Raw genomic sequence first — 13,280 nt, forward strand, 5'->3', positions numbered from 1 at the left:
TAAAGTGATTCTAGGATTTTAGCTATTCAAGGCACTACAAATATTATGAAACCTAAACTCCTTATCTTAAAGATAAAGAAACTGAATTCCAGAGAAAATGAGAACCACATAAATATAAGTCATGAGATTCTGCTCTGCAGAAAATGTGAGCATTAAATTTAAGAGAAAACAAACTCATAACAGTTAATTCAAGATCCTCATTGCATGTTTGCAAATAAAGTCAACTGTCTGACACAAACTTGTGATTAAACATAGAGAATAATTTTTGTTAGCCTCTCTACTGAGACAATTTTAAACAGGGGATTTCCTAATAAATTCAGAAATATACTACATTAGGAAATGCTTTGCAGGGTATAGAGACCTGACTAAAAATAATGCACTTTGTGACTGTTGAGTATATGGCAACTAACCAAAGGTACGTGTGATATTAATACGTGAGAAAATAGAAACACATAAAGAAAAACAAGAGTATAAAGACTCAAACTCCCTTGCAAGAACAAAATAGAACCAAAAGATAGCATGGAATGAAAGCAGGGAAAAAGTTGAAGTGTTGTTTTAAATGTTCATTCGGATTTCTTCAACTCACAGATTACAAAAAAGTATATTGTATTGTGATTAGAGAATTTGTTCTTGAAAAAATGGATTGATATTCTTTTTTGTCATCTGGTGGATGACCAAACCTGGTGACTATTTCAAGGGCTTTAAAATATAATGTATAACGTATTCTTCAGGTACTGAAAACAGAAGTCAATTTACACTTATCATTTAGGTCAAGTTTAATTGTGCCAATTGCTTTCAAGAGAAGGATCCTGAAATTTTTGAGGATTTATCAAATTTTCTGTATTTCTTTAAGTTTTTAGTGTGTGTATTTTCAAGTTATGTGGTTAGTTGCATGAAGGTTCATAATTGTTATATCTTTTCTATGCTTTGAGTTTTTTAATATGAAATATCTCTTATTGTTTCATTTAATATTTTTGGCTTTAAAGTCCATTTTGTCTTAAAAAATGCAATAATACTTTTTCAGCTATTTGGATCTTTCATTGTTAAATCAGCATCTATCCTTTTATTTTTAATTTCTCTGTGTTAATAGTTTTTAGTTGGATTTTTTCAGCTCCACAATCTGAGATTTGTGACTTTTAATAAGAGAATAAATACATTGATATACAGTTTGACTACTGATTTTTGACCTTATTTCTTCTATTTTCTATTTTTCACTTTCCATTCCTTCTATTTTCTTCCTTTACTTCTGTTAGATTAATGAGATCTTATTTGCTAGATTTTTTTCCTTTTAGTAGTATATAAAGTGTAAAACAAATCTAAAATAAATATTTTTCATATATATTTTCTTATTCTAGTGATGAGTCCTATACTTAATATGTGATTTTAAACTATTATTTTCTGTAAATTGCTAAAACCAACTGATACTTATATACTTGTTATTTGACTCCCTTTTTTTTTTTTTTTTTTTTTGGCTAAAGCATATTATCAGTCCTTCAAAAAAGGTAATACATGTTCTCAGTTCTTACTTAAAGATAAGTATCATTGTGATTTAGGTTCTACACCCAAATTTATTTTTTGTCAGAATATTGAAGATACTACTCAAATGTCTTTTGCATATGATATTGAAAAAATAGAAAAATAGTAATGTGATTCTAGTTTCTTTTCAGTTAACTTTTTTCCTGTTCTCATTTCTGCCTTTTTTACATACAACGTGCTCTGAAATGTGAAACACACTCCATGGTGGATCTACGTACGCTATTCTAAAATTTACTTTATTCATCCCTTGGAATCTTTTTAAACAAAGGTTTTAAGATTACTTTAGCCCTGAGATGTTGTCTTCAATTTTTTCTTTGCTTCCAACACCCCCTCCACTACCACCAAACACAAAAACACACAAACACACACACATTCTTCATGTCACTTACTTGTGTGACCCCTATTAGATAGTCTTGAAACATTATTATATTTTAGCTATAGTGGGGTTTTTTTAATCAAATTTTACTTTTCTTTAGAACTGGGATAATCCCTCTACTTTCTCTTTCAACTAATTTATTCCCCCTTCATCTAAGCCAATTCTTTATTCTATTCATCTCTTCAATTTTCATATTTTGAAGATCAGCTTTCCTGTTGCCTGTTTGCCAATCTTTTCTAAATGGGATATAATATTTTTGAGTATATTAATTACACTTATTTTCAAACTTTCTCTTTGTTTGCTTTACAGCATTGTCGAGGTTGTAGTTTTATTTTTGAGTTTGTTGCCTGCCTTTCTATACATTGGTTTTTCTCAAAACTTGATAATTCTTGGTTTCTTCTCATCTCTGTATTTCATAATTCCTATTTTTCTGTCTGCGGATGTAAATTATGAATGCTAGCTCTCTTCTTCTTCAAGAGTAGCAGTATTACAGAATGTGTACAGGGGAAGATTTATAATTAACTTGTTTTCTTGTTTTACGGGTTCTATTTTCCTTCTGAAGTTTGCCCGTGGCCACTGTTCTGACTTCAAGTTCTAGCTCCCACCTTCTCTGGCTTAGCATGGATCCAGCATCTCTGCTGCCTGCTGGTTGGCTAGAGAGAATCAAGGTGCAGCATGTAAGCATCTAAGCTCGGCTGCATTTCCACCTTCAATCTCTCAATATTTGTCCTTGACTTCCTCCCACTCACTACTTCTATTATCTCTGTGTTTGGCTCCCAACTCAGAGATACCCTGTTCCCTGCCTCTGATGTGTCTTTGGGGAGTCTAATTTTTAACTTGTTTGTGCATCTATCCAATGCTATTTGCTTACTTTTTGTAAAAAGTCCTCTTACATTTTGTTTTCCAGCATGCTTGTAAATGTTTATAATAATTTTTTCTGTATTTAAAGCTATTGTGGTAGCTGGGAGTGTAGAATATATGTTCAGCCAGCCATTCTGAATGAAGCCATCGTCAAAAAGGGATAAAGGTGAGACTCAGTTCTCTGACACAGAAACTATTTTTATCCCACTACCTGCCCAGTAACACGTAAAAGGCGTGATAAACATATGAAATTGGTAACCAGAGGTAATTTAGCCTTCCTGTTCTCACTGGATTAACTTCTTTAAATTTACCCCTCAGTATGTGACAAGAGCTCTTTTTCTTTTTTTCTTTTCATCCCAAAGGCAAGAACTCCTTATGTAAAATCAGATCAATTATGAGTCCACTTGATGTTTATAAAACTCCCTGGAGGCAAGAAGCCTTATTTGCTAGATCTGTTTTTTAATGCAAATAATAGAACCAATCAATGATATTTCTGTTGAACATGGACAACGAAATTTATAAACTCTTTGTTTACTATACAGAAGGCTTGCTGAATATAAAATGGCCCGTCTTTCATTTGTTTGGTGGTTAAATTATTATTTGCATTAGCAGAACAGAACTCCTATGCTCTCAAAGCTACACAGCATATCAGATTCCAATTTGAAATAGTTTATACTGGTATTGTTTATAATTAGAATTATTGATTAGGTCAAAATTAAGGACAACTTAAAAGTCAAAACTTTCTGTTCTCATTTTGCTCCCTCTCATAGCTTTTCTCACCATCTTCCAAGATTCACTAACAGCAAAATAAAATCACTGTGTTCAAAGAAGTAACTGTTCAGTCGCCAGAACTTGTAACATTTGGTTATTTTAACTAACAAGACAAAGCATATATGTGTATTTCTCCTTTCTTGGATTTACTCACACAATCAGCACTTAATTAGCCTCTTTCAGAGAACAGTCTGCATCCTTAGTATTAATATTCACCAGGCTGTCATGTTAACTCTAGCACTTATTTCTTCCCATTCCCAGTATGAATATGAAAATGTTTTCCCCTCAGATTAGGTCACCCTTAGAGATGCCATCTGTTTTCCAAAAATATTGTTTATAGTATCCATTTTTTTGCTCTCTGCTTTTTGTGCTTCTTTTTTGGAAGTCAAAATCTAATAAAAATGGTCCAAGAGTAATTTTTCCTAGGGAAATAATGAAGCCAAATTTACCTTGTAACACTTATGCTCAACAAAACAAAGCATCAAATCTAGATTGTCCGTGAGCTCTATTATGGTGCCCTGGCCAAAATTCAAGTCATTAAAAGGATTTTCCCCCAAAGTTTCTCAAAACAAAATTAATATGCCCCTGAGAACAATTGGATAATCATGCCACTTACAACTTTTCAGAGGAGGAGGTCGTCTATTAAAAACTTAGCCATGATTTAGCATCACAAAAATTTGCTCCCTAATTTTTATTCGGGTTATACAGTTCTGTTTTTAGCAGATAAGTGGGGGGAAATCCCATCAAAATAAATTTAGCTTTGCCTAAGTGTGTGGCATGATCTAGATAAGAGCTTTCTGATACTCATGTGTTGAAAGGTTGCATGGGTGATGATAAATTCATCACCCTAGCTTTTGGAGTGTCTAAGATTGGTCCCAGGCCTGGAGACACTATGGAGCTAACCTCCGGTCATGACATTCTCATACCCCATTGTGCCGTATAAGTTGCATTATTCTTGGGCATCATGACTGGGGGAAAACTGAGAAGCACTGATCTAGATACCTACTAATAGGACAATATCAACTCAACTCATAAATTGTTAATGGTTAGAGTTTTGTCCATTTCTAAAGTCAATCAGGAAAGAGGGGAGTCATTGTTGATTATCCCACTGCTTAATGCTTAATCAGAAAGAGTGAGCTTAAGTATGCAAAAATTTCAGTAATTCTATACTTTATCATTTTATCTTTCATAAAACAATATCTTCACTTCCCAGAGGCAAAATCACCACTGATTTGGCCATAAAGGCATACTAGCCTCAGGGGTCACTTTTATGCTACAGTGACACAATATGAGTATTACTAAGAAAACTAGATATCTGCCACTTTTCAAATCAAATTGTTATTCAAGTAAAAAATTCTTTATAACTTTTTAACTTTCTATTTTAAAAATGGTTTCATACAACTCTTCCGTTTATACTAATACTTAACTTTCTAATTATCAGTTTTTAAAAATATATCTTATACACATATCCTGATTAAAATATTCCTTTATTCCTTAACCCACTTGTAGTCTGCCCTGTAGTTTGTCTTTTATCTTCGGTTTTACTGGGCATTAAAAGCCTCCATTCCATTGTATTCCGAGGCTAGGTGAGGGGGCAGACCGCACTGCCTAGAGTACGGGAGACTCAGTGCTCACCGACTGACTTTGGTGTCTTTTTTCTTGAGCTCCCTACCAGCCCTGAAGACCTATTTTTCCCCCTTCAGCGCAGAAAGAGAGCAAACAACAAAGTAAAAGGCTACCGACTAGAAAATTGGAACTAAAAGGATGATTCCCTTCTAGTTCACCATTCTCCCTAGCACACTTTTTTTCCCCCAAAAAAGAAAACGATTTTTTTTCCAGTTAGTTCTTTTGTGCCCTGCCCTCCTTAACATGCAGTAATTGCTGGTTTAACTTTATACAACCAGAGAAGATTGCATGTCCACCAACTTGCCATTGCTAACAATGGATTCAAATACGAACCACCTCAGGTAAAGGGAACGCAGTATACAATATAGCAGAATATTTTTAACCACAGATTGGTCTAGGGTTCTAAATGAGTTCACCACAAGCATTAGCACTAAGAATCTCTTCTCAGTCAAGCTAGGTCATATCTGGCCTGGGAGAAGGTGTAAGACAGGCTCATGAAGGACTGAGAGGATGATAGTATAATATAGTGGATGTCTATCCCAAGATAAATGACAAGACATTAACTGGATTTCAGCAATCTCAACTGTTATGGATTTTTAGCATAATTTGAAAATTAAGTCAAATGCTTTGGACAATAGTGCCAAGGGCAATGCAATCTGTAGTTAACAGGTTTAAATACGAAGTGGTAATTAACCACGATAAAAGTTCTCTGTCTTTTAAGATAATGGCAAGTTATTATTACACATAGAAACTGACCTCTTGTCTTCTTCAATATCCTACCAAGTGAAAGCGTGCAGGGCTTATGGGAGAACTAGGTCCTGCTCCAACAGTCCAGGGAAAGAACACTGCAGTTATTCATGAATCCGATGAAGTGTCCTTTAGAGCCTAAAGGTAAAGAAACAAGCATCACCTAAGTTAAAAACCAACATCAGCAATGATATCAAGGCGAGAGAAAGTATGAAGATATCTTCTTCCAGAGATACGAGGGAGAACAGTCAGGTTCAGCTACCTCTGCTCCTGGTGCTGAAGCTCATGAGGGGAGAGATGATATAAACTCCCTCTGCTTGTCTCCTTTTCCCAGGATCTTCCAATGCAAGGAGCCAGGACTTCAGCAGAGGAGGTCGGCTCACACAAGCACTATAGGATCATTAACACTCATTTTGAAAACTAGACTGAGCCCTCTCACTGCCCTTGAGAGCCCTGCTGGGTATCAGAAGATAAGAGCTGGGAATCATTGCTTGGTGTCGGAGAGAGGCACTGGGCTGCAGCCCTCAAGTGGACATAGCATCTGAGAGGCTTGGCTCTCAGAACAGGTCAGGAGACAGGTAGAATGTTTTTTAAATTTCTATAGTGTAGTAGCAGTGCTGCCTATAAATCAAAAGCCTGGACTGTTCTAAGTCCTTTTGTTTTTTTCTACTGAGAGAATGTGAAAAATGACATAACATTTGTCATTAAAAAAAGAAAAACAAGTGCTTGAAATGTAGAAGAAAGGGGGAAAAGCAAACTGAGATACTTTGCCTGTTAAAGCGTGTGGTAGCCTTAGCCAGTGTGCTCCGTGGTTAGTGTCGTCCTGTGAACTGAAGGGGCACGGGTGCCGTTCCCAGTCAGGGCACAGAGACAGGCTTCAGGTTTGATCCCCAGTTGGGTGTGTGCATGAAGCAACCAATAGATGTTTCTCTCCCTCCCTCCTTCTCTCTCTCTCTCCCTCTCCCTCTCCTTCCCTGTATCTCTAGAATCAATGAAAAACATATCTTCTGGTGAAGATTTAAAACAACAACAACAACAACAAAAAACTATGAGGCCAATTGTGATATAAGGTATATGGATGGAATTGTGCCAGGATCTTTTAAGAGAAATGCCTCAAAGGAAAGTAGACCAGTTAATATAGGAATAGGAGCATGGCATGCAATTAATGATGACTAAAGTAGGGAGAGATAAAATATATAATTTTAATAAGAAGCATGTCTGGAATGATCTTAAAGCAATAAGGCACTTGGAGATGGTGGTGGGGGGGATCAGCAATTAAAAAAATACATTTAAAGCATGTGACCATGTAAAAACCATCCAGGTAGCACACATCTAAATATATTAAGTGAATCAGTTGTAAAATGACTTAAATCACATGCTGATGAAAAGAGAATGAGTGGTTTCCAAAGTTAAAGTATGATAAATTATGCAAATATAAATAAGGCCAGGTAGTAAATATAGACAGAAATATTTATGTAAACCTTTTCTAAATATCAGGAAACATGCTTTTAAAGGTAACATAATGGGCTCAAATGCAGCCATACTTATAAAATAAAGTGCCAGAGATGACACTAAAGAGAAATAGTTCTTACACAGCATTGAAATCTGAGTGTAAGTTTTCTTAGGCTCCCCATTTTCCCTCTGCTTTTCTAGTCCACCTTTTCTTCTTTAAAGATGTCTTCAGAGCAGTTCAGTGTATTAGAATCAGGTTAAGAGGAGAGCCACAAACCTGACAAAATCTTTGGAAAAACACTCAGAAGAGTCTCTGTGTAGTAACCAAACAAACAAGTACTGGGGGCTTAAGTTTCTGGGACTCTAGGAAGTCATTATTTTGTATTTTAATGGAAATAGACAAACCGTCTTGATAAAGTATTACCCCTTGTCTAGAAAGAGCAAGAAAGCTCAAGCCTGCATTCCGCTTTCTGGCACATTTTCCCTAAACTGTACCCACTGCACTTATTACTTTTTTTTTCTTTTCCAAAAACCCAGGGAAGTGATTTCAAAGACTTAGACACATAAAGGTCACTTTTAAACAAAGTTGTAGCAGCAGAAAGAACAGGGTTTAGGAACTCAGAGAAGAGAATTCATGGAGAAGCTCTGTGACAGCAGCTCAGAGGCCGTGTCTCAGAACCTAGACTGCTGCTGGGCACTGCACCACCGCTTGCTTCTCAGATCTACCAGCCCCTGCTTCACCTTCTGCTATTTGTTCTTCCCTTTTTGTGGTTTAGCCAAAGGATCTCTCTGCCTCTGACTCTATCTCTCCACCTCTCCCTCTCTCCCTTTTTGTTCCCTCTCCTTCTCTCCCTCTGCCTCTCTCTCATTCTCATCAAGAATCGCCCTTCCTTTTCCAGCGAGGAGTCAAAGTTGGACCCTGGTCTCTTGACCTCCTGGTATGGGTCACTAACACCAGTGAAAACTCCTACTTTAAAAAGGCAAAACAAAACAGAAACTGCTACACAAAGAAAAGTCCTCAACATTTTTACCTACCTGAAAAAAACTATTGAAATGTTGAAAATTTCAAGGATCAAGTAAAGGCTTTAATATAGCAAAAATTCACATTTCAACTTTAATGATTTTTGAATAACCACAAGGCTCCTTTTTAAAGTGAAGAGTGCACCAGATGGTTCTTTGCCGGCACAAATTGTTCTCAATGTTTATAACGGGTTTCTGTAAGTGCCTTTGATTGACAGCAACCAGTTGTGTTACAAAACAGTGTGACATCAGGTCAATCATGATGAAACTTGATAATGCCACATCAATAATGTGACATTTTATGGTCTAGTTTGGAACAAATTGCCTAAAGAGAAGAAAGTGATACTTAGCAATAGATAAATATTCTAAACAAATGTTAGCTCATCACATCGTGGCCTCTGTTGATAATATTTAAGGCCAATGGCATGATACCAATGACCCTCAGAATCCCTAATGACTCTTAAATTGAGAAATAAAAACATTCTCCAATGCAGAACATAACATGTCCTGTTGTTTTCATAAAAACCATTGTATCATATAATATAATTTACCTAATTTCACATCAAATCATCAGACACATTTGGATACATATTTCAGGAGTCTAACAACTCCTAAAGGCTATAGCATGCCCTACAGTCACAATTATAGGATGAACGGAGTAGGAAAAAATGGTCTATCTTCTGAAGGGCAGATTATTCAAATAAACAAATCACTACAGAAAATAAAACTGACCCATCTCTTCCTCCATTAAATAAAGTCACTGTGCTCTGCTCTCCCTGTCTATGTGATGCCAGTTTGAGCACGGTAGGGTCCTAAGGTTTATTTTAGCCACAAGAGATCAAACAGAAAGTCACAAAAGGCCTATAGTGATGTAGGAACTGTCTGGCTTGCAGAAATCATGGCCCAGAAGGTGAGGTGATGAAGAGAGTAGGGGAGATGAGGTGGTGGCAACTGGTACCAATGAACTATGGTTGTGAACCTAGATTCATCTCTTAGGCGATTTGATTAATTCTCTGACTTGTGTGATGGGAAACTTTTTCCTCACTTCCCCATTTAAAGCTTCACATAATTTCATATTTTAGTTGATGTGTGGAGGAGGTGGATCTGTTTGGGGCATGGGACAACATGCTAACGACAGTTTTGAGGTGAGTGACAGTAAAAACTAACTTATAGTCCTGCTCTTTGCAGGACCAGTTGCCTTTCTGTCCTCTGAATAAAAGCACTCTCCTGCTTTTGTAACTTGGATTTTCCTCTTCTCTTCCCATGAAATAGACATAATATCCCTTCAAGTTTTACCCCAAATGCTGCATCTTCCATGAAGTTTGTTCTCATTTGCTTCCTGGATTTGACCTCTTCTCCCCCTAACACACACCATTTCTCAGGGCACTTAAAATAACCTGCCTTATCTTCTACCTGATATGGCATTCCGTTGAGGTCAGGATTTGTGCTTTATTTATCTTTATAGTCACAGCACTCAACAAATGTTAGTTGGAATACATTGAACAAAAATGCTAGATTGTTAATAAGTAATACAAAATTTAGTTTCCTTTGTTCTGCCTTACTCGCTAGAGCTATTTTTAATGGAGAGAGGAGGAAATGTTTAAATTTAAATATTTAATTTGACTAAGTTCTCATACCTCCTTGTGAGATAAATTTATTTAAATAATTCCTTCCAACTGTAGTACAAGAGCAAATATTTCTTCAAAAGGAGAGTATGACCGATAGCTCTTTTCTGCTATCTTTTAGAGGGAGCAGAAAGTGAGGTTCTCTGATAACCCTGTATTGGGGGGCACAATTTTTTATATAGTACAGTATTTGTAGCTGTATTCTGTATTATCTCTGGGCACTCGTGTTGTTCTTTTTCAATAATTGATTAGAGGAGCATATTCAAAAGTATATTTTCTTTAATAGGTGTTTTCTAAAAGAAGAAACTTTTTGTTCTTTTGATTTTGGGGGGCATCTATTTTTTGCTTTTAATTCTTTCCCTTTGGAAAGAAACATTTAACATGGGACTGCACTAAACTTGCCCTGTATTATTTATTTTGTAGTTCACTGTCCTGATAGAAACACAGAAAACGTATCTCACGTGGTGTCTTATGTATTATCCAGTTTCTTCTGCAGGCTCAGGCACAAGCAAGAGACAATAGTGATTGATTGAAACCACAAAAGCCCTTGAATTCCTCATTCACAAAATTAATCTTTTCCTTTGCATGTTTCCTTTGGATAATGCATTCCTTTGCACGGTGCGTTACGCTACATCCCTGCTACTATCTGAAAGGGAAAAAAGAAAAAGAAGACTAAGCAAAATACCATATGCTGTGGACCAGGGCATGAAGACTTCATGCATTTCAAATATGCTGTGAAAGTAACAGGGTAGAGCAGGAAATAAAGCACTATCTAAGAAAGGTCCTTTACACATGCTTGGAATCAACTGTTTTTGCATACAAATATAATCAGTAGTATTGCTTAAATGAAAAGGGAATTTTTGTTGCACTCTTATTGCCATCTTCAGATTTTGTTGACTGTGAACTATTCAGGAGATTCTGACTTCCTGTAAATAGAATTCTGAGAGACAAAGCAGAATGGAAGAAGTGCATTGCTGAAGATGTGGATTTCTTTCCTCAATAACACTAAATTCATGATCAGCTCTAATGTATACCCAGATGTTTCATCTCAAACACAATGTGACAACTACTACAGTAAAACTATACCTTTCGATTTATTGGAAATTCCTCCCTTTCATGAGGTTTCTTAGATGATTTTGACCTTCAGAATTCCCCATTTCATAGTACCTCGTCAAAAAGGTCATCATTCACTGAACAGTGTTCTAAGTACAAAAATAAAGAAAGATCTTGCCCATCAAGGTGTCCAGAGTTTAGAGGGTGAAAAAATAAATAAATAAATAATAAATTAATTAAAAATACTGTTGAGTCCAGTAATGATGAAGCAGCATGTATTGGATGAACCCTCCTGTCCATGCCCAATACCAACTCCTGATAAGATAGCAGAGGAACTGTTGATGGCAGTGGAGGTGACCAAAGGGCAGGAAAATAGGGGAATCCACATTCAAAAGAAGGAATTGTGCTGTGGTCAAACCAGATTTGTGTTATGTACCTCCAAGGATTCTCCTCAGCCCATACAGCATGAGGCAGAGAAGCTTAGGTGCACAGCTGCACTGTTATTGGCCTGAAGAGACCTAAGTAGAAGTTTGTGAGCTGACAGAGGGGCTGGAAGCCGAAGGGAGAAAAAACTCACAAAGGAGGCTCTCTAGAGAGGAGGGTCCGAAATCTGCATGTACATTTCCTTAAATCTTTGGCTGATTTTTGAACTGTGCATGTGAGAAGAAAACTAAACGAAGCCCAAGAAAAGAAATTTTCCATAAACCAAAAGACAAAACTACAACAAATTTACCTAAAAAAACAAAAACAAGCCTCTAAAGCCCAATTCAGGGTAGTATAATAAGATACTAGAAAAAGCTAAGTAATTCTCATAGGCTTTACACCACATCATCCACAATTATCAAAAATGTGAAGAAATAGGAAAATATGACCCATAGTCAAGAGAATAATCTGTTGATAGAAAGACTCACTGAGAATACTGATGATGATGGTTTTAACAGAAAAGTACTTTTGACTATAGTAAGTAGGCTAAAAAATCAATAGGGAAAATGGATAGAGTGGGAGAACAGATGTAAATTTTAGGAAAAATGAAACTATAAGAAAGAACGGTAAAGCCTGGCCGGGCGTGGCTCAGCAATTGAGCATCGACCTAGGATCCAAGAGATTGCAGATTGATTCCCGGGCAGGGCACATGGCCGGGTTGTGGGCTTGATCCCCAGTCAGGGGCGTGCAGGAGGCAGCCGATCAATGACTCTCTCATCATTGATGTTTCTCTCTCCCTCTCTCTCCCTTCCTCTCTCTGAAATCAATAAAGATATACATATATTTAAAAAAAAAAAGGTTAGCCTAGAAATGAAAATATAATATTTAAAATTAAAATGTAATCAAGTAGACTTAGTCATATATTGGACAAAGAAAAAAACACACATACATTACTTTGAAAACAGCTCGAAAGAAAACTAAACTGAATAACTGAATAAAAAATATATATATTAACATAGCCTCAAAAACCTGTAGGACAAAATCAAATAGATAGAGTCCCAGAAGAAGAGAAAAGAGGGGGAGATAATGGGACTAAAATAAATACAGTGGTCCCTCAGTTTTCGAATGTAACCCATTGAGGAAGACCGAGCTCTGAAAGGTTCGCAAACCGAGGGACCCACAGCCGCCAGCCGGGCCTCAGGGTCTCGCCCTCAGCAGGAGCCGCGGGGCATGTTCGACTCCCGAGGCGGGTTCGGAAACCGAAGCATTTCCTTCGGAGTTTACGGCTCTTGTAACCCAAAATGTTCCTCAGTGGAGGCGGTCGAAAACTGAGTCACCACTGTATTGGTGAAAAAACTGGCTGAAAAATTTCCGAATCTGATTAAAAAGATAGCAACCTACAGGTAGTGGATTGTCTCCAAACTTCTAGAGACAAAGGCACAATGCGTGGTAATAAAGATAGCACTAAGTGATTAATAGCAAATTCAACATTGCTGAAAACTGGGGCCTGTGAAGATATAGCGAGACAAGCTATCTAAAATGAAGTATGAAAAAAATAAATAAATAACACTTTCCAAACTTTATGGAAAAGCATGAAGCTATGGAAGATCACGGCCTGTTTGTAAAATTGAACTTGGCTTAAAATAGATTGGTCAGAGAAGCAGGAGATGAGTCTAGAAGGGTGGACAGGCCTTAAGCTGTGACGGGCATTCTAGCCAGACTAACAACTTTTAACTTTATATCCTGTCTTGGAAGGTGATTGAATGATAAAGCCACAAAAGGACTTTAGA

The 13,280-nt window shown here is 36.7% G+C and overlaps 1 long non-coding RNA gene across 1 annotated transcript in view; it reads right to left on the reverse strand.

The window, feature by feature from the left end:
- Positions 1-6,362, reverse strand: part of LOC308559051 — a 70,395-nt gene extending 64,033 nt beyond the window's left edge. The window contains exons 1-2 of the long non-coding RNA XR_013999088.1: positions 6,180-6,362; positions 5,927-6,055 (exon numbers count right to left, since the gene is read on the reverse strand). This is a non-coding gene — a long non-coding RNA (uncharacterized lncRNA). The remainder of the gene's footprint in view (positions 1-5,926; positions 6,056-6,179) is intronic.
- Between the last annotated feature and the right edge of the window lie 6,918 nt (positions 6,363-13,280).

The sequence above is a fragment of the Miniopterus schreibersii genome (assembly GCF_964146895.1).
Source record: "Miniopterus schreibersii genome assembly, chromosome: 6".
NCBI classification, from domain to species: Eukaryota; Metazoa; Chordata; class Mammalia; order Chiroptera; family Miniopteridae; genus Miniopterus; species Miniopterus schreibersii.